This window comes from Diorhabda carinulata, chromosome 9, assembly GCF_026250575.1.
Source record: "Diorhabda carinulata isolate Delta chromosome 9, icDioCari1.1, whole genome shotgun sequence".
NCBI lineage: Eukaryota > Metazoa > Arthropoda > Insecta > Coleoptera > Chrysomelidae > Diorhabda > Diorhabda carinulata.
In genome coordinates this window covers 8,081,866-8,104,438 of record NC_079468.1, presented here as the reverse complement: position 1 = coordinate 8,104,438, position 22,573 = coordinate 8,081,866, and the positions used below count along the sequence as shown (strand labels likewise).

At 33.0% G+C, this 22,573-nt stretch overlaps 1 protein-coding gene across 2 annotated transcripts in view; it reads left to right on the top strand.

Moving 5' to 3' along the window:
* LOC130898087 (serine-rich adhesin for platelets) overlaps positions 1–22,573 on the top strand; it is a 264,445-nt gene that overhangs the window by 145,066 nt on the left and 96,806 nt on the right. The window lies entirely within an intron of this gene.

Below are 22,573 nucleotides of genomic sequence, written 5' to 3'. Positions count from 1 at the left end.
TTAACTAACGCTCATGTTTTTTTTTGGCGATACTTTGATTTCTTAACGGGATTTCTAGGAATACATGAACTAATTTTTTGTGTGAATGCGTATTATAAGCACTTATTTGAAAATCGTCCTGGTTTATTAGTTTTGAGATATACAACAGGAAGGTTTTTTAATAGTTTATGTTAAATAATGAGCTAATTCGACAGAACTTTTAGGAGGATCCTATTCAAATCCCAGAAAAAGTGATGATTTAGGGAACCAATTTAAAGGAGACCTTCCGGCCGACTTCCTAAGGGATAGCACGAAAGCTGGACATGTACTTCTCAAGAGGCTGATTACTAGAAGAAACAAAACTAAGTCTTAAGAAAAGAGAAGAAGAAGAAGACAAATAATTTTTAAAACTCTTAGTTAAGTGTCGTGAATAAGAACATCTATATCCAACAAACTATCTCAATGTGTATCTTCATTCAGATGGATAGATAAGAAGGTATTTAATGAGTGACCATTAATATCCCCAGATCTCAATTTCGATCGCTTATGGGATATTATGAACATTCACTAAATGGAAATAGTTAAATTCCAATGATTTGATTACTTGTTTATCATATATTTCATATTGTAAATGACGAGAAGTAAAGTTTGCTATACATATGACTTCCCTTACATAAACATTTATGAAATAAATTTCACATGAAGCCATAGAGTAGAAAAATCAAAATTGGATCATAACGATACGACATAAAAGTAATTTCATAGGAAAAACAGAATATTAATGTTCAATAAATTCCATATCAGTCGCATTATATTCAAATTCAAAATTATTTCCTGATCCAGCTATATTATCTGATTTCCCGTGAATAAAAAATAGAAAGAAATGTTTTTCTCTCTATCGTATTAAATGTTTAAGTGCCTTTTTCCCAAATTATTTCAATTAAAAAGACATTCCCTCTGTGAAATTCCAAGATTACATTGAAATCAACAGAATTACATCTCTTCCTGTGAGCACAGTTGCATTTTATTCCATTTTATATTACATTCCCTTTAGCATCATCCATAATTCCTAGTCAACACTCGTTCCTATCTCTTTGCAGATTTAATGGTTCTAATCAGTTGAGAAAAGGCGAGTGGTAACAATAATTGCCCAACGCCATCACGCAATACTTTAAACGTCTCAAGTTCTTTGTAGACCAGGCAACAAGACTATTTGCGATACCGTGTTTTGGTATTGTGGTAAAATCATTTATTCACCATTTTTGTTTATAACTAATATTATTCGATGCCTACGTAGATGAACAAATGTGAATATTTTATAATCGTTTTGACTTGATACTTAGTTCTAATATGTGTTAGATGTTTTCTGTAGTTTTACTGTAACCTAGTAACTCATTCATCAGCCAAATCGAAGAAGATACTGTAGTATAACTAATTATACCCGTCCTACTCTATTTCGGTAAATAATGTATCATGTTTTATTCAATTTGTACGATATACAGCACATGCACACGAATATAACCGTAAAAAATTATTCCAATGACCTGCAAAGGAATATATACCTATATCAGGGCCATTCCAAATAAAATTGAATGGCACATTATATATTCAATTAAAACAAATCCAACCATCTTCAGTTCAATTCTCTATCGTCCTATATCCCTATGATGTTCTACACAAAATTTTGTGTTAAATAGACTTCCAGTCCTGTTAGAGAGCGTGCTTTTTTCTCTTCATGGCTTTTTTTTCTAATTTTCATCTCAAGAAACAGAACTTCTTTACGAATAAGGTGGATAATTGATATTATAACATCTTTACAGACAATTTTGAATAAGTTGAGTTATTATTATACAATGTCTTCCCGCTCAAAAATGGTTGCAGGCGACAAACATTCACTGCCACACTTCTTTGAAATAAATATGAGTTTCAGTTACAGTTTATTCAAGTTCCGCGTTGTTTTTAAAATTTTTCCAGCTACAAAATTCATAATATAACCATTTTGTGAAATTAATTAATTGACGATAAATAATTAATAAAATATGATTTATTATCTATTAAATTATTGAAAGCAAACTTTTTTATTAATTTACATCTACAAACGTCGCAAATCCGACCAATCTGTTCTTTGGAACAATCCCTCATATCCAAGGTTTAGTTCCAAGCACTTCTTGTATGTATATATCTGCCAATTATGTTTTTTCTATGAGCACTTTTGGCGCTTTTAGTTAACGATGGTATGGTTAGGTGGATAAAAATTAAAAGACCAACTTAGAATTATCATATATATTCAATTCGCTGTTACAATAAAGATAATATTTTGTAACAAATCGGTTTTCTGTTTGTAGACAAACTATTTAAAACAACTTGCTCGGTCTATTAAACCTTCGTCAGTTAGTCTTCCATCTTACGTACGATTGACTTAAGCGGATCTTAACGACAATGCAGAGCTGCAATCGCGAATGGCATGTCACGCTACTTTCCTTATGTAACCATCCGTTTTTATGGGACATACGGATGAAAAAGAATCATTAAGTGGATAGTTTATGTTACCCGAATAAATGGTACTCTCCATTGTTTATGACCAAAATTGTACTATGGGATGTAATAAAATATTTCTTAATAAACGACATTACTCACCTTATCTTTTCACCATTGAAGTAGCAAAATCACTGTCTTTGTGTGTAAATGCTGTTTTTCATCGATTATCTCTGATTGTTTTTAGTAAAACACAAAGGAATCATAAAATTGTAACAATAACATGCGTATTGACATGAGAAAAACAATGTGTATTTTACAGTCTTTATGACTTATTGTAAATTACATATTTGACTCAAGGCAGCAAAACATCTATAAATATCGACATTTTTCTTAAAAAGGCGAAAAAAAGAAAAAAGATTATGTTGGTTATAATGGAAAATTGAATTTTGGTAATTATGAAGAAGAGGATACAGACGTTTAACCTAAAGTTTAAAAATGTCTCTCATTTCGGCAGTGGTGAAGACATTTTATTCATGGTAGTGCAATGTACTTTACTCTTTTATTCTGCTTTGATTACGTGTCTATTTTTGAAGGGCCAACTAAAACGACCTTAAAGAATAGATCTACTTGCTCAAGCTATCCTTAGATTCTACTAATATTCTATCAACATGCCCCTTTTTACATTCTTCTTGTTATCTTTACTGTATTTTCACTCCTAGATGCTTTGCGTGTATCATATGCACTCCTCCACCACACAGGTTCAGTTCCATTCACATTTTTACCTCCTACGATTACACACGCCAAGTGACATGGTACACGATTACTATTCGTTTCCCAAGATCTGCGCACAATCGAACCAGGAGAAAAAACAGAAAAAAAAACCATCTCCGTCAATCCTAATACTCGCGCTTTACCCTAGTTTTACTTTCCATGATAGGTTAGTTCTCTTAGCTGGGTGCTGGGTAATCAGTTCTTAGAATTTTCCCACGTCTTAAGATCTTAGGATATTTTCAATGTACTTCATTAGTGGACCAATCCTTGCGACAACTTTCCTGTTGTAACTCAATTTGGAAGGCATAGATATTCACTTTGACATATTGTTCCACTGTACTGCATCGTATTTAACTGTGCCTTGCATCAATCATGTTTGAGTGTCCTTGACTATATATGCTTCACTTTTGGTCTTAGGATAATCTTCATTAAGCTGTGCATTTCTGGAAGCTCTCCTCTCAACATAACAATGTCTGCGTATCGGATATTATTATTTCAAATGAATTAGAATAGTTAATTCAACTTCAACTTGAAAATTGGTTTGAAACCGATGATCATATTTCAATGAATATCACCCAGTTTCACAATGAAAAAATATTAAAACGTTCTTTCAATGAGGAAATCACATCTACAATATTATATTGAATGAGTGATCTCTATCTTTTCATAATATAATTAGAATTCGAGTCCATAGGTATATTCTTTCGTCAACGTAGACATATTTCTCCGATTTTGACGGCTCACGAGGAAGAGAAATACGAACGTCAACACAAACTTATAATACATATGCATGCATATGGAATGCACATAAAGAATACATGATGACAGTTTAAGAAGAAAGTGACATCGTTCGACATATTTTCAAGAAAAGATCGAACATATACGTATATCGATGAGTCTCGATGCAATGAAAATACATGTCTCCGAGATAAATGGCAAGTACCTTTACTGATCATTGTATAGTTGTTTTATCCATATTTGGGATCCAGAGATGGGATCCGTATTGAATAACAAGAATATGTATTGTTTTAACAACAATTACTTAATCCTCAAATTCTTATTATTATTTTACGAAGTACTACTTCGTTAAAGTGAAATATTTGAACAACGACAATCACTATAATCGAAAAAAGTCTATATTTGAATATCCTTGGTATCATGAAAACTAAGCAAAGACAAATTCCTTGGTAGTTTATGACCAGTGGATAATTAACTAGAGCTTAGGTTACGGTTTGGGAAGAGATTATTTGTTCTAATTTTAAATGCAGTGTCAGTTTAAAGTAATGATTCGGGAACAACCTGGTCTGTGTTTTGTTGAGTGGTCCCCGAAATAAAGTTGTACAAACTTCCTTTTCGTTTTCATACTGGGTCTGTTCTGAAAGTAGCAGGACAGGAAAATATTCATTCATGAAAATAATGCGTTACGGCCCGTTGGACTGCATCTATCGAAACGTGATGCTTCCCCTTCAGCGTCTATATTATTTTTGTGAATAAAAAAAGTCTGGTGCTGCCAAAAAGATCCTCACAGATCGCTTTCCGGTTGGCCTTTTGCTCTTCCGACAACACTCGTGACATCAACTTCACGCACACTTTCCTCAAGGATAATTTTTCTATTCGATCTCGAAAACTTGGGTCTGCAGAATGCTCAATTTATCAGCAATCAAATTTTTCACTGGCAACACATTTTCGTTGGTCCTCCAGAGCTGTCGTCGTCCTCCACTCTTTCCGTTCCTTCTCGAAACAGCTTGTGCCACTTAAAAACACCTGATCTAACTATGGCAGAATTACCATGTCTTGAGTCTCTTTGTCCTTTTTACTAAGCTTTACACAAAATTTGATCTCGTATCGCTGCTCCAGTAAAAGCTCTACAATTCTCCGTATAAAGGCGTTTCGACAGGGGCTTACAGTACAAGAGATTTGCTCTTTCCAACGGCCGGGAGCTGACTGTCGATTTGGTCCAGCGTTCCTCATAACTGCTCAAACTTTCAATAGTGAAAGTCTTCAAGTTTATAAATTGCCTTCCAGTGATTCTTAAATATCAGCCCCTATTACCCCCTCTCTTCTTAATGAGTTCTTATTTCCTTTTCTTATCCTTTTGATAGTACATAGTTCAATTTTCGAGAGTACAACAATTTTGGTATATTTTGCCTTGATTTAACGACTTCTTGTCACTTTTTTAGCTATTATTACAAAAACTCGTTAATCTCCCAATTTTACCCATTTTCATCATTAGAAACTGTGAGCATTTTCTAAGGTGTATATTCTATACAACATCTTATAAGATAAAATGGTTGTGATTCCCTTAAAGGATAATGAATCAGTTTTTTAATATACGTGTCTTGAAACTCCAAATAGTTTTTCCGACTGTAGGAACTAGAAATTGAGTTCATGTAAACTAATTTATGCAGTTTTTAAATCATTAATAACAGAATAAAGGTGTTTCACTTTTTGACAACAAAAACATTATAAAACAAGATGCTTATTGAAAACCTATATTTTGGATTGTTGCCATATGTTTTAGTCAATTGCTTACGGTTACATCACATTTTTTATCAAAATAACCAGTTAATCGGTTACATTCTTATCTGCCGATACCCAACTCTGTTATATAGTGGTCTCTACCATATTGGGGACCAATGTCCAGCTTTTATCTTACACGGACATATACCGGAAAGGATGCTGACATCTACTATGGAGGTCGTAGACCTCGGGTATATTCAGCTTGACTGCATTATTCATAAAATTGAACAGGTAAACGTATTTTGTTTCTGATGAAGACTTTCATTTTGTTTAACATACACTAACCATATTAATAACTGCCAAATTAGGATAGTATTCAATGATCTTGAAGTCACCGTTATTGACCATAGTTAAAAGAACTGATGTAGACTTCGTCTGTGAATGAAAAATAATATAGTTTTAGTTCGAGTGAAAGATAACACACGTATTAGTTTTTTGAACAAATTTAAGTAATAGAATATTAAACACAAAGTACCCATCGATAACTTTCAGTTATTTTTGAATATGTCTGCCGGCTTCCTCAAATGAATCGACCTTGGCAGATTTTATTTCTATTTTAAATTCTGAATAAGCTACAAACCTAATACGAGGGTTGCTACTTAAGTTTTGAGATATTGCAACATTTTTAATGGTGAACCTACTCAGAATTTCTTATCATACGAGTGCGTATGTGTGTTGTTTACAGATACTTGAAACATTTATCTTGGTCAAAAAATGGAATCACGTACATGTTCGTGCGATAATTCTCTATTACTTTCGACGTAGATTAAACCAACAGCAGTGTGGCGATCAATCCGCTATCGACTCTTGGTGATGAAGCTCCATCTCAAGCCATCGTGTTTCGCTGATTTTCCAAATTCAATTGTGATTGCGCTTCACTACAAAATGAACTTCGTAAAGGTCGTCCAAAATAGGCTGTTATGCCAAAAAACAACAATGCTGTACGTAAACTGATATTGTAAAATCGTCATATTACATAGGGGCATACTTGGACATAAGTTCAAAAAGATATATACCACATAATTTGACAATCGCTTCAGCCGATTAATGCGAAGAAATACTGAAAAAATTCAATCGCGGCGCTTCAAAATACGTCTATAAGATCGTGACAGGTGACATCTTAATTCCATTTTAAATGTGTGCTCTACCATTGCATCCAAAACTTTCTTTGCAAATCTTTGTTTAGGATTTTATCGCGTAATGTTACTCATTACATGAGTCATTGAGATATTCGTTTTTATTTACAGTTTTTTGAGCCATAGTTCCATACTGAGAGGACGCATTGGTCAAACACCTTCCGTTTGAGACATTAAAGTTAATCATTATTAATCGAAAATTAGCAATTCAAAATTCGACTTAGTCACACAAATTATTCGATATTAGATACGCTTAATTTAAATATTCAGACCCCCCATCTTGTATATCAGCTTCAATATAAGATTCTCGTTTTAAATTCCACTTGATATTAATATCTCTAGCAATGAAAATTATTTAATATAACTCGTATTTCTTCGTTAGGTGCGTCAACCATTTATTAAATTCACTTATAGTCATAACTTGAGCGTTACAAGTTCAAAGCCATGAATCAGAGTAGAAAGAGGAATAAATAAAAGCGGTTGGTTAGGGAATGAAAAGCAAATAGATCAGAAAATATATACATTTATCATAATGTTGACTCTTTAAGTGAATTGATTTCTAGCATGTGTTAGCATTTAAGGCTCAAGTGTTGACAATTTATCAATCTTTTGGACTATCGACTTAATGGACCGAAGAAAAAGGGGGTCGTTAATGTTTTTTTATCAATGTTAAGAATTTGCTTAGTTACAAGTTACATTATTTATTGATGTTGCATGTCTGAGGATTGTTAGCGGCTTCCTTTAAAAGCGAAATTGTAATCAAAGTAAGTATCTGCATACGAGGTATTTGTTTTATTAAGAGCAAAGTAAAAATATACCTTAAAATTTCAATTGAAGTTGAATCCTTAAAAGTATTCTTTTGGAATGGCTTTAAACTGTACTGTTGTGGCTTCTTGTATGTCAGGAATGGTGTTAAACTTTTAGTTGTTGTCAAATTAAAGAACTTGCTAATCAAAAAAGACTTATGGCCCGACGTGTTGTTTTGAGAAAGAAAACGGTTGGGCCATTTTTTAGTTTTTTTTCGTTCCATATCATTCTAGTAAACCCATATTTGAGGTCGATAACGTCTCGACGGCTCCTCGTTCTTGATGGAATTGAATTTTTAAATTGCTAATATCACATGAAAACTGTGTTGAAAGTTATTACATCATCACAATACAAAAATTTTAACATTTCTTGAGTTTCTTTGGCACCTGCAGGTACTATTTCACTGGAGCAGCTGTAGTAGCAGACAAGTCGGAACGGGTTCAAACTTATCGCAACATAGAATTAAAGACCCATTCGTATATAATATTTTGATCATACGTCATAAATTTCTTTAGCATTTTTACCAACCCAAAATATTTGTTGCGATTCCATTTTTCTTCAAACTTTGATAAAAAAAACATTTGGGTGATTCCGTTCTAACTGTGATATTCAATGTCCTGTATTGTTTTTTTGTACTAGTCATTAATTAATAATCAATTAATAAAAATTTTGTGTTAATTGAATAATTCTTAAGATATTTAAACATTATTTTTATACAATATAACTTGCCACTTAAAGAAAACTTATACTACATCACTTGAATGTCAGTACCGTGTCATGTCCATTCCTAGAATTTACCGATAAATTATTAATTTTTTTTGTCGTAACAAATGATTTAAACTAATTACCTTATAAATTCTAATGTTTATGATCAAACTGAGGAAAATTGATGCACTTGTTGTTTAATATCTTAAGTTACCATGTCAGTACCGTGTCATGTCCATTCCTAGAATTTACCGATAAATTATTAATTTTTTTTGTCGTAACAAATGATTTAAACTAATTACCTTATAAATTCTAATGTTTATGATCAAACTGAGGAAAATTGATGCACTTGTTGTTTAATATCTTAAGTTACCATGTCAGTACCGTGGATAAATGAGTCAGTACCGTGGAACTCAAAATCCGACATTTGTGTCTTGCTCGTGATACTTTGAAGTTGTAGTAAATTCCTCTTAGAGTTTTATTTTTACAGTAAAATAGATGAATAATATGCATAAAAAAGTTAGAAAAGTTAAATTTTAAAATCTTGAAATTTTGAATACAAAAAATCACAGTTAGAACGGAATCACCCATTTACTTATAACGTTAGTAAAGTATTTTAATAAGAGGTAAAAAAGTTTATACGTTATGTAACTAGTCATTACCCTAAAATAGTATAATTTGAGGAAGAAAAATACTTCTTGAAATAAGTTCCCTATATAGGAGGAATATTAGTTTTCCAAATGAAACAACCAGCAGTGTTTGCTTTTGCAATGACAACAAAATACGAGGATGGTTCGAAAAATGACCCTCAATTGAAAGTACAACACTACTTCTCTCACCAGACATAAGTAATTTGACTTCCGTCAAAATTTGATCTAGATGCGTTATTTAGTTTGTGTTTGATTTAAAGATGAAATAGAAATAGGCATTATTTATTGCAGAAAGATGTTTGATTAAAAATACCAGCAATCTGAATTATAAATGTCAAAGGTTTACTGAATATCATTTTGCCCGTACAAGAATGGACGTTGAACACTTTGGACGCTCTGTTCAGATCTCTAAACTTGAAACAGGCTAACACAATATAGTGATCGTGCGACAGATTGTGGAGGCTACGACTCAGTGGTTCCATTATTTATTTTACTCGTTTACAAGGAAGCTTTCGAAAGATGAATGCTCAAAATCGACCAAAAAAAAAAACAATCATGTGAAAAGTTTACTGTGTTTTTTGACTGTTTCATTATTTTTGATCCACCGCAATAAACTTGAATGTCGGCACCAAAGATTAATTTGTCATTCAATAAGTGGCCATGTTTTGAATGAGCATAATCTCATTTACATATATTTTATATGAATATTTACATAGGCTTATTGAACCGTCCACGAATTATAAATTTTTGAAAAATTATTTTCAAATAAAATTAGATGAGAATTTCAAATCTATAGTACTAAACAGAAACTCTTCGACAATAGAATCAGAAGACTTAAAGAACCCATAAGATGAAAACAACCTACCAGGCTAAAATTTTGTTTATAAATACCAGTAAATATTTTATTGTGTAGCTTCACCAATTTTTTTATTTAAGTTTATGAAGCTCCCATTCAATTATTTTGTCTAAAGTCTAAACTATTATCATTGAACAGATGAAGTTTTTGTGGTCATTATTACACAAAAACGTTAATACATTTCGTGAGAAATATACTGGCAAACCCCATTACCGTCTTTTAAAGTCGATGTTAATGAAAAGAACCTACACAACGACGGTCAGAAAAATATGCCGAAGGACAAACATCGGAACAGTATCTGCGAGAATATTTCATTTTTCTTGAGCTGAGAATCGAAATACTTTACAAAAATGTATTGTACGCTTTCAATTACAGATATCTGCGTTGAAATAATACATTTACTAACTTATTTCCACTTGTAATAATTTCATATCAGTTGAAAACAGAAAAAATTACTGTTATATCACTTCTTCGGCATTTTTTCCACTTAAATCTAAACATAATGCGTTGTTTATTATGCATGTTTCACTAAATCGGCTTTAGTAGTAGAATCATAAGACGAAACTTATTGAAACTTGCCTCAACACATTTAGGCAACAAATAAAGGGAAGATGAATCTTTCACTACATCTTTATCGTTTCCGAATATTTGTGTTTTTAAACACATAAGTCAATTCTTCTCAACATTCTAATTGAATTGCAAAATTCTATATCCCATAATCGTTAACCATTTCCAAATGCGGACTATATTAATTTCGTATAGACATTACAGTACCGAAAATACTTGTTTAAGTTGAAACTTCTGTAAAGAGTTATCCATTTCATTCTCGTCCATCCTTCTATTTCAAGGCTAACATGCTTGCGCTACTTTACCAATCAACATCACCTCATTTCAGTTTTTGTTCTTAAAATTAGATATATGTGCACCACCACTACTATCGTTTGTGTGTCAAAAAGTGTATTTATTTTGAAGTCCTCTATACTATTCCAGATCATCTTTCCTTTCTTTCTTCCATATGTATCGCTTTTACTTCGCACTTTTACTTACTTTTACTGTCGCATATTGACTCACTATTTATATATAGTTCAGATGCAAATCACATGCTCTAGAAGATAACATTGAATAATATAAGAATAAAAGAACGATAATAAAATATACAAGAAAATTTGATACCTAAATTTACAATAACATTATCTACAATTACTTATAACACTTTTGGCTTCAGCACGAATTTCTTGGTCAAAGCAGAAACATCATAGGACACATCAAAATAAGCGAATTTTTCTCCCTTGAGGAACACGCTGAATAGACGCCGTAGAAACACTGAAAGTATAAATGCCGATGTTGTATATGTCAGGTATAAACTGGAATGCTAAAACAAACTGGTGAGCGATGACCGCATGAGTGATTGGTCACTCGGATCACATGGTCAACGACGAGGCTAATTAGCTCACCAGACTGGAGTCCACAAAAACAACAGTGAACCAAGAACTCATTCTTAGTGTAGCTATCACATCTCTGCGTAAAATGCTTCAATACCTTCTGCCTCTCTTACCATTCAACTGATTCACTTAAACAGTTCGACTGGTAACTGGGATTTTAACCAGACACGGACATCTAAGACCTAATTTTCCATGCTATAGGCAAGATCCGCAATATCGTTAGAGCATGGAAGACATTTTAGACCTCGTCAGCATTCACATGTTCGATGTTCGATATGGGCAGGTTTTACAGATTATTCGGAGACAGAAAAGGTTCAAGGCTAGGTGTCTGAGATAACGGCGTAGGCAACGACGGGCCTATCAGAATGACTTACAGGCATAATGGTAAATAACCTAAAGTAATTTTAATAAAAGTACGAAACAAAACCGTGTTTTCATTATTTAATCTGGCAACGTTGACATTATATTTGTGACCAAGTATTCCTATTTACTTTATAAATGATCTGCCATTAAGTATAACGCATTTCTTCTTGTATATTATACGAGAAGCGGGATAGGAGAACACAATAAAAATCTCGCAGAGAAAATGATCTTAGTCCCAAGCATATTGATAATGCTGAATTTTGGTTGGTCTTCTTGTGCCGAAGAGAGCAATAAAGGGTCCCATTTCCGCAAGAAAATTTCACTAGATTATATTTATTTATGCTGACGAATAGTCAAAGATATCTTTCTTAACGCTAAATGAAATTTTCGTGGAGAGAGGGAGTAATTTATGTTTCCAGAAAGGTTTTCTTATGTAATAAATGAAAGTATACAATGACTTTCTTTACAACACATTAGTAATAATTTTTTTCAAGAGTATTTTGACATTATTATGAAAATTTTTTTACAACAACGGCATTAAGGTGATAAATTTTTCACTTTTGTAATGATTTTATATGCATACTTCATCTGTTAAAAAAGTTTTCCAGTTTATTATTTGCTTTTAAGTAGCATCTCTCAAAAGTGTTTCCTTCCATTTTCTTCTCGGCGTTCTTCTCTTCTTCTTCACGACTAGTATTATCAAAGGTACCTCCTTAACGCACTTGTTATTTGTTCCAATGTACTTATTATTGTACTCTATCCTTGGATCCTACTATTTCTACAATTTTTCTTTTGTTGTAAAAAATTTTCCCGAAGAAATTAAAGACCCTGGATAACCAGCAAATAGTATTCGTGAAAAATTCTTGTTGATAGAGACATTGGATCAACGGTAAAAATTGAACAAAGCAAAGTATTAGTATTAGGACAAAAAGTGTGAGTCTTCATCAAGGATTTATAGAAGGTTACTCAAGCTTAAAACTCCCTTCTTGAAACGATGTTTCAGCGGTGTTCTTCTGGTTTTTGAATTAAAAACAATAGACTATAATTAAGATATAAGTTGATCGGTGTTTGATAGTATAGACACATTCTGATTTTTTGTTTGAGTAATGTGTCTCCTCTAGCATAACCGATTTCCTTAAACATTAGTGCGTGGATACAAGATGATAACCATAATTGGCTCCACACAAAAAAATATTCAGTCCGAGTTTTGTTGTTCAGCTGTCCTAATCGTAAAAAGAGTACAAGAGTACAAAAGAATATTTATTCCGAGTTTTGTTGTTCAGCTGTCCTAATCGTAAAAAGAGTATTCCATATGGGAGAATACAACAATAATTTTAAAGCTGGGAATATTAGATCCATCGACCAAATGGGAAGACAGTTGAGAGGCTTCACAACCGGAAAAACTAGAGCTGTCTGTCGTAGAACCGCTAGGATTGTCACACATATATTCTAAAGGAGGAGAATCATTAAAAGGCTGACGGAGGAAACAACCACGATCTTGACATCCTCACGTTAAACAAAGGCGACATAATAACTGAAAGGGAAGTGGAGAAGACGGCTGAAGGGCTGACAAGTTGATAGGACCAGTACTTATACAGATAAAAGTATTTATACAAGTTTCTGACACTGTAAATAGTGAAAAGTTGGAATAGAATATGGATTATTCAACTGATAATTCTGTTAATCAATTCTCGATGAAAATTCTTCAAATCGCTGTAGCTCTAGTGTAGTCGAAGAATATGAATCGATATTGAATTATTTTTTTCACAAAGTTTCACAGAAATTTGATATTTTTACACACTTCATACACTGTAGAAAAGATGAAAGTCATCTATTTTTATTCACAAATTCTCAGGAGATAAAAATAAACAATCCATAACTAATAAATTACTAGTTCAGGTACAATTAAATTGAAAAATTTATTATTAGTATAATTGATGGTTATTAGTTAGGATAACAACATTCAACTTTGAAAGTAATTTGTCTGCAGTATAATTGACTGAAATCGTGGGAAGGTCTAGATCTACTTTCACTAACATGTATTGCTTCAGAAACAGTATTAGAAACAGTTTAATTACGTTGTACTAGAAATTATTTACTAAAATCTGAAATATATAAAATATAGTAGACTAGTGTATCAAAATAGAATATTTAATCACATACTATATTGTTTCAAATTCAGATAATTCGTGAAAATGGTATACCGTTTTTCGAAAGAGAATACAATTACTTACTAATGTTGCGATATTGAATTACATCTACGAATAACATGACGTCCATCAACTTTTTTGTCATTTCCGACAACCCTATTGGCTGGCAATTGCAAAATGAGAGGCATAAAGCGTTTAACGGTTTCGATGTTATTCCATCTCATCAGTTTGGTTCGCAGCCTCAGATCTGAATTGAAGACAAAACCAGCCAGTGCAACTATTTGATTCGTAAAGCAGATGCTCTCGGGCGCTAGCTACACTTCCAACTGTGATCCATCAATCAGATGAAATCAAGCCATAGTTGCCGGTTATATGGTTATATTATAGGTTATATTATTATGTTCTTGCGGAATCAACCCATTTCGATTCGTAGAATCATCTTCCTTCATTTTTGGGGCTTGTACGGCAAATAGATAAATTCGGGTCAAAATGGCCAAATATCTTGATGGAATTATTTAGCCAATTGCTGAACAATCCCAATCTACGACAAAACCTCGCACCATTTCATCAACCTACTCAAAGGTTTCGATATTTCTCCCACAAATCTTCTTGTTAGCTTTGATATTATCTCTTTATTTAGCAACATCCCCATCGATGAAACTTTGTCTATCTTAGACACTAGTCACCACATCGCTCATCAAACCTTGTTTGTCCAACACCTACTTCATATTCCAAGGAAATTTCTACCGGCAACTCAAAGGTGCTCTCATGGGATATCCTCTCTCTCCCGTCATTGCCGACATTTTCATGGACCATGAAAATAAAGCACTATCCTCCTTCTCTCTCCGACCAAGTTGTTGGCTACAATATATTATTGGCACTTTTGTCATTTGGCCCTACGGAAGAGATACTTTAGATTCATCTCTACTCCATCTGAATGTCATGGAGGTGGAGTCATTTCCTTGACGTCACAATTAGAAAACTTTCTTCACACGGTTTCGGTCACTTAGTCGATCGCAAACCCTCTCATACTAATCGTTTCCTCAACACTCAATCCCATCATCATCCGGCCTTACTTAACTCTGTCATCGTATCACGATCCATCTCGTTAACTGACGAATCTACTTGACCATGCACCGTTCTCTTTGAAGAACATGGCGTCGATTTTATTATGCGTATTATGCGAACTTCTTGTAATGTTTGAGCAGATAAATCTACCAAAAACGTATTGCTCCATCAAGACAATGTACCAGCTCCCAAATCCTTTAGTGCGAAAGCCAAAATTAATGAATTAAAGCTTGAGTTATTTTGTGTTCCCAGACTCGAAAAAATGGCTCGGTGTCAAAGATTTTCCAAGAAGACTTTATGTCGGCAGTTAGTGGGTATTTTGAGGATCTTGACGATACTCATTATAAAAAGGTTATCGAACTTATTGAACATCGCGGGGAAAAGTATATGGAGCTAAAAGGAGATTAAGTTGAAAAATAAATTTTTGTGTTTTCTTGCTTGCGACGGGTACTTCTGGGACCATCCTCGTTTGTTGAATTTGACGGATGTGGAAAAAATAGTTATTTAATATAACTGAAATAATATCGTTTTTACTCTGTAGGTATAAATCGTAAGTTTAGTGTAACAGTTCACATTATTATCGTAAAATCTACAAACGCATCGGTGACTACGTTGTTTCTTCATTAAAATGTTGTTTCAACTATAATTAGTTTCATTAGTTATAAAACTATATAACGTTTTAATTAAATACAATGACTGTTTTATTTATAATAAATTTCTTATTTATTATACTAAATTTTAATGGTCCCTTGTATGTATACGATATTGAAAAATGGGTCCAGTCACTTCCTTGATTCTAAGAAAACATTGTGCAAAAGCGCAAACATATACAAAGATTCTTAATTAAATATTTGCTCGATGCAGTCGGTTTTTATGGCACATCAACTATATTTTCTGTACGTTGTACTTTCTGATTTGATTAAATATTTATAGTAACCTAATATAGTGTGTATGATGGTGTTTGAGAGGTCATAATTTATTTATGTAACGGTTACTTTTATGAAGGCGAGTCTGGCGTTTGATGTAAATCATTTTTGTAATTCACTTATCAATCGTTTTCTCACATAATCACATTCAAACATTTACTATTCAAAATATCTCTAATTGATACATATGTTAAAATGTATCCACATTTTTACTTCTGTATTAGTATTAAAGCTTATATTACATTTTGGGTGTTATCCTTTCTTTATTGCCTTTTTGGAATCCAAACTTTCTCATATAGCTGGTTTCTTATTAGTATAAATTATCTATTTTCCTGAATTTCGAAAACAATCTGTTCCTTCAAAACTGAAAAAAGGCGGGTATTCTGAGCAGTAATAGATACCAAAATGCAGTTATTATTTTGAAATATTTGTTCCAGATTGTAGAACACCATCATTCATATAATCTCCATCTAACGTGATCTAAGATCTAATAGTTGTTTTAGCAGAATATCGATTTTTATTATTCTATCAATATTTTCAAACTAAATCGAGATGGCTGCTGCACAGTTTTTACAAATTAAAAGTAGAAAATGGTTTTATCTAATGGTTAAAAGTACCAACTCCCTCAAATTATAATACAAGGAAGAACAACGCTCAATGGTCTTTAACTACAAAACTTTATAGAGCAAATTTCGATTTTAGAAAAGTTTTTTCCATGATTTATGGTAGATTTAAAGTAGTTTTGTTTTTCTTCTTCTAACAAAAATGTACTCCAAGTATTATTGGCTTATGATTTGTAGTAATAATACGGTCTCGGACAATATTTCCATAAAATGCATGCACTACATCAGGAGATCCAAAAGGCAAACACTTCTGTAAACAAGCTCTCGTCTCATTCGGGGCGGAGGTTTCTTCTCTAAAGTGGTACAAAATTATATTGTCCGGCTCTAGAAGTTGTCATCGAATACCTGTATCTAGCTATTGTGGGTCCTTGTACCTTTTTGTGTCAAAGGAAATGATTTTGTTACCGGTACCACAATGTCCTGCACCTAACGGCTTCATGTGATAGACAGAAGAGCTGAAGAATTCTGAACAGGCGGCTGGAAATTAGCGGCATGCGTACACCAAAACCCTTTTCAGTATTCAGACTACTGGGAAACAATATAATTTGTGGGAAAAACATAGTGATATTCGGGTTAATTTACTGGCCACTGGTATATGGTAAAGCACAATGGACCTCACATAATATGCTCAATGACCAAGATGTAAAAGAGACGAGGAAGTACTACTCCTCGTATTTTACAACTGCTTTCCTCTCTAGGTATTCCAGAAGACAACCTGGGAAAGATAACAGGCTATAAATTTTGATTTAGTGGGTGAACCTATGCTTAAAATCAAATGTCCAATTTATATAGTTATTTTTGAAATTTCGATATTATATTTCACGATATTCCCACATCGTATCCAACATCACTGATAAATTCATAATTTATTAGAAGGTTTATTACCGTATAACTTACTCATTATCATTATAAATGTACATCAGTTCCTGTAATCATTACTACTTAAAATACAACATACATAATGTTTCTTTCGATGATTTAAAAATACTCGTTTCAAGTTTCATCCTCTGCGAAAATTAATCTTAAAGAAACACACCTTTTCGCCATATAAATCTATTACCGGCGAAGATAATTGCGGGTTAGAATGTTTGTAGTAGAAGATACGTACGAGTACCACCGCAGTTATTTATCGCATGGGTTGGGAACAGAAAATGTACTTTTTACTGAATACATGTATGTATTGCGAAAAAAACTGAAATGAGTTGTCGGTTAATTTATCAATTCCCTTCATAAAATTCCTGTAGATGGAACACGTATGAAACTATGCAGGATCTGGTAGGAAATATCATCGATGTTAGAAATTAAATTTATTCAATGTGAAGTACAGAATAGTTATAAATTACCAATCTAACTTGTCACACGGATATGCGTGAATTGGAAGAGCTATAGACATAGGGCTTGAAGGCACATGGTTGAATTTTTACAAATGCAAATTGAAAAAAAAAACATATTCTTCTTCTACTCTCTTTACCATTACCTCTCTATCCAACTCTATCTTTTGTTGTTTCTCTCCTCTCTTTCCAAATTTGATGTTGTCTGTCCGATCCATTTCCTTTTCAGCCTGCCTTATTCCGTCTCCTTCCATATGTCTTGGTAATTCTGTTTGCAATCAATCTATATACATGCTACAACCACCTGACTTTTTGTGCTCTCACTTCTTGTGTATAATTAGGCTCATTAAATATTTCTTTCAGCTCAGCATTCATTATTCTTGAATCATTGCTCATTTCAACGCTCCCCAGTATTTTTCGGAGTACTTTTATCTCCTACACTCCCACACGGCCTAATAATCGTTTTGTAAAATCGTATCTTGCTCTCAGAATATTATATAGGGACTCCATTGTTCTACAACCTTTCGCTATCCGATTCTCTAAATCTGTCGTCTCATATCTCCATATCCCCTGATTACTTACTATGTATTCCCTAACAAAATATCTTTTGTATTAGATGAGCTTGGACGTAAGGTAGGTACTATGACTTATCGATCTATTGTGTACCCTGGATAGTTGACCAGGTAGATAAAAATAACTTTTTACTGTTTACTTTGTTTTTTAGCATATGTTGTAATGGCTATGTGCAGATTATCAGTGAGCTCGTGATACTGCAATTTCTGCAATTCTATATTGCAGTCAACATATTGTGTTTGTAAGCCATTTTAGAATGCTTAGATGCCTTGTTAGGTCTACTAATGACTTGTAATCATGATCGTGATGCGCCTGTTAATGTAAGATAATCCTCTTATTTAGGGACAAACGAATATTTTGCGGAAGATGATTTTTTTAATGGCTTGAACTTGCTGGACTAAGTGTGTTAAAAATCGCTGTTAACATTTGCGTTTGCGCGTTCAATATTAGAAATTCCTATAAATTGAAAAAAAAACGGTCCAATTTACTTTGTGTCCCAGATAAATTTTCTAATAACCCTGTCTATGTCGTACAAGATCTCAATACTCAAGATAACCAGATATATCACGTCAAAGCGAAGATTGTTTTGTTGTGAACAAATCGGGAAACTAATATATCTCATTCAAGTGAAATGTATACCATATATTGGAAAAGGGCGTGAAAAATTGACGTCAATAAACAAGATTATCGGCTTTCCTGCGTGTAATATTGAAACGAGCTCTACAGTTCTCATGTTATAGATCATTGTATTCTGAATTATTTACAAATTGCACGGTTACCTTTCTCAGTAAGAAAGTTTTCTAAATAGTATTGAAAATTTATTATTCCATCTAAAAATATTAGAAATTTTTACATTTAGTGTTAATAGTAAAATACAATTCAACGTTCGTAATATGCTACATCTGTCTTAACTCACTTATTTATGTGACAGTTTGAAGTGGCTTACTTTAATATACTTTTGTTCCAAGTGCTAACTTCAAATTTTTGAAAATTAGTTTTAGAGATTATAATCACACTTAAAGATTTTATAGATTGTATATAGAGTAACGTTCAGTACTGTTCAATGACGATTATGTTTCCTCATCGGAGCTGATTTTTTGACTATTAACTTACCTTTCATCCCAAAGTCTTCATGAACTCTCTAGTAGCTAGCCTGTTATCAACTAGGTCACATCCTCCCTCCTACAATTTTTCCAACCTACGTTGGAATGTATAACTAGATCATGTGTCCCTAATCAGGTTTTGCCGGAGGCGATAATGTTCCTTAAAAAGCCAGTGAGGAACTGTAGCAGATCTATACTGAATCCCAATTAGTTTAGCTCTTAATTCTCACATCATTAAAGTTTTGAAGGAACTCTTTTTGGGGTGGTTCATTCCTTAAAGCATTCGCTACAGTAATTTTCTTCTGAATTCTTCCTTTTCTTGGAACTGTTTCTTTTAGGTGCACTTTCCTACATTACAGAAAGGTTCGGGTCCAGTGTAAGGCTATTGTTTTACTTTTTGGCAAGTATACCGTCCCTCTAATTAACATTGATTTCTCAATAACTAGTAATCCAAATCAAAAGAACACTATTGCCCACTACATTGCCCAAATCAATGAGTCTTCTGCCACACTCAATGCTTTGATCGTAATCTGACTATTGGAATGAATGCCTATGTTACATTTCTTTCTAGTATTTCTGTATTTCTGTCTAAAAAGCGCCAATACAAGTGCTAACGATATTAAGCAACCGGTAATAACACCGAGTACCCAAACGCCAGCACCCTCAGAGGACCACATTCTTTGATTTTCAATTACCTCATGACACCGTCGTTAGAAAAGACTTTAATGGCTAACCTCTGAGTAAGTTGTTGACAATGAACATTTAAAAGAAGTCAGCGAAGGCTTAAGCTGGATCATTTGTTATGATTTTTAAAAAAGTCCTTTCTCTTCGTGTTTTGCATTACAGTGAACCCATCTCTGATGTTTATTTTGTAAATCTTGTCGTTACTAGGAAGATTTGCTGATGAGACATACTCACTCAGAGAGGACCACACTCTCTGATTTTTAATTATCTCATTACACCTTCGTTGGTAATGGTGAAGAAGGCATCATTGGCTAATCTCTGAGTAAGTTGTTAATAGTGAACATTTAAAAGAATCAAGCTTGTGCAAAAATGAAAATAGCCCGCGAAGGCTTATGTTGGATCATTTTTTATGATTTTAAAAAAAGGCCTTCTTTAACAACAATATATAGAATCGCGTTTTGGTCATGAAGCACCATCAGAGAAGACTGTTTACAATTGATGTATACCGTCACGGTCTTGCGTCCGTTAGTGACTAGGTGATGAATGTCGATGTCAGCCAAAATCGATTGTTATTCCGAGAAAAATCGATGCTGTTCAATAAAATGGATTTTCATTATAATGAACGAAAAACGTCATTTTTTAATACGACAATACCAGCTCCCAAAAATTAAATTAAACAACTGAATATTTGAAAAATATTAGCATAGAATTTTCTTGCTTCCTACTGTTAAACAAAAGACATGCGGAAAGTGATTTTCATCACCTCAAGAAGTTGATGGGGACTATATCAGTTTCAGAATGGAAAAAATGTTTCCAGAATTAGTTTTAGCGCATATAAAAATGTGTAAACCTTAAAGGCGAATAATTGGAAAAGCAATGACTTTCTTTTGAAGTTGTTCCTTAGAAGAGCAAACATCGTACTAGTATTTCAATGCGACTACCTTAGTATTACTTACCAAAATGAATTACCTCATTCATATTACTATTACATTCAATTTATAAATTTATTTTTTGAATTTAATTTGAACACAATTGTTTGGGATTGTAAAATGCCAGATAAATTTGATTCGTGAAATCTTAGATACTACTATGCTTCAATTATTCTCGGCTTTAGTTGATGGTTTTTCTTATCAGTATATTTTATCGTCTTAGCGGAAAAACGAGAATCATGAAGAGATATGTATCGGCAATAGGTAGTTTAATAATACGGGAGAAGATAGTATTTCAGATAATGGAGCTACTGAACTGGTTATTTATTGACCTATGAATATATTTGATATCAATTTTCATATGGGAAACAACGTAGCTTCGAGTATTGACAGATATAAACTCTAGATAAAGAGATTTAATAAGTGGTTTTGGTAATTGTTGTATAATTTACTCGGGGAAAATAAATAATGTTATAGTAGTTGAATTCTTACTTCAAGAAGCAAAAAATATGGTTGAAACAAAAAATGAGAAATGATTCTGATCTCACTTTAAATTACCTAAGACCAATATCCTTTGAAAGACTTATGTCTCTTGAAGAACCAATCAGGCACTTTGGCTTGAACCTTTTGACGTCACCAAGCAAGCTGATAGTCTTGCCCAATTGTTTGAACCGCGCCCGTGTGAATGCTTGGTAAGGTCTTTCAGCGTTAATTTCATAAATGGATCGTAATCTATATACATACTACATTGTATCGTTTTAGAGAGAAAGAACAAAAAAAAATATTTGTATGTAGCTAATTCAACAGTAATGTATATATTGGATTTCCATGAAAAGAATTTAATCCAAATATTGTAATTTCAGGAAAACGAAAAAACTGTCTATTGTGTTAGTTATTCTTGTTACGAGTTTCGTACGCGTATGTACACAAAAGTTTCAGTTTATAATTTTTTACGTCGTTTACGATTTTTCGGTGCATGAATTTTTGATTTATAAACAAAAATTTAACCTGAACTTTTATAAATTTCAATCTAAGTTTAATTAAAGTATTCGATTAGAATTAAACAAAAAATAAACAATAACATATAATACCCTTACCTCTTGCAATTTGCTATGAAACGTTCTTGCCCTTCTTTTATGACTCATCAATTCGGTTGCACAAACTCTTCGCAATCACTACAAACGTCCACTTGTGGTCACCCAAATTTCAAGGAGTAATTTTCATTGAAATTTTTTTAAGAAGAATTGGTATTTAACAGCATTTTGCAATGAAGGGTAGTTCTTGATGAGAAGTTCGAACAAAATTTTCACGTTAAGTTTGGATCTAGATTCTACACATTTAATATCTTTCGTTCCATAATGAGAAACAGGAAAAGAATCAATGGCCGAGGTAGATCTGTTATTGTGCTTTCCACGTATGTCTTAAAGCGGTTCCCTCTAATAAGTAGCATATTCAAAGTTTTACACTGGCTCCCGTCCT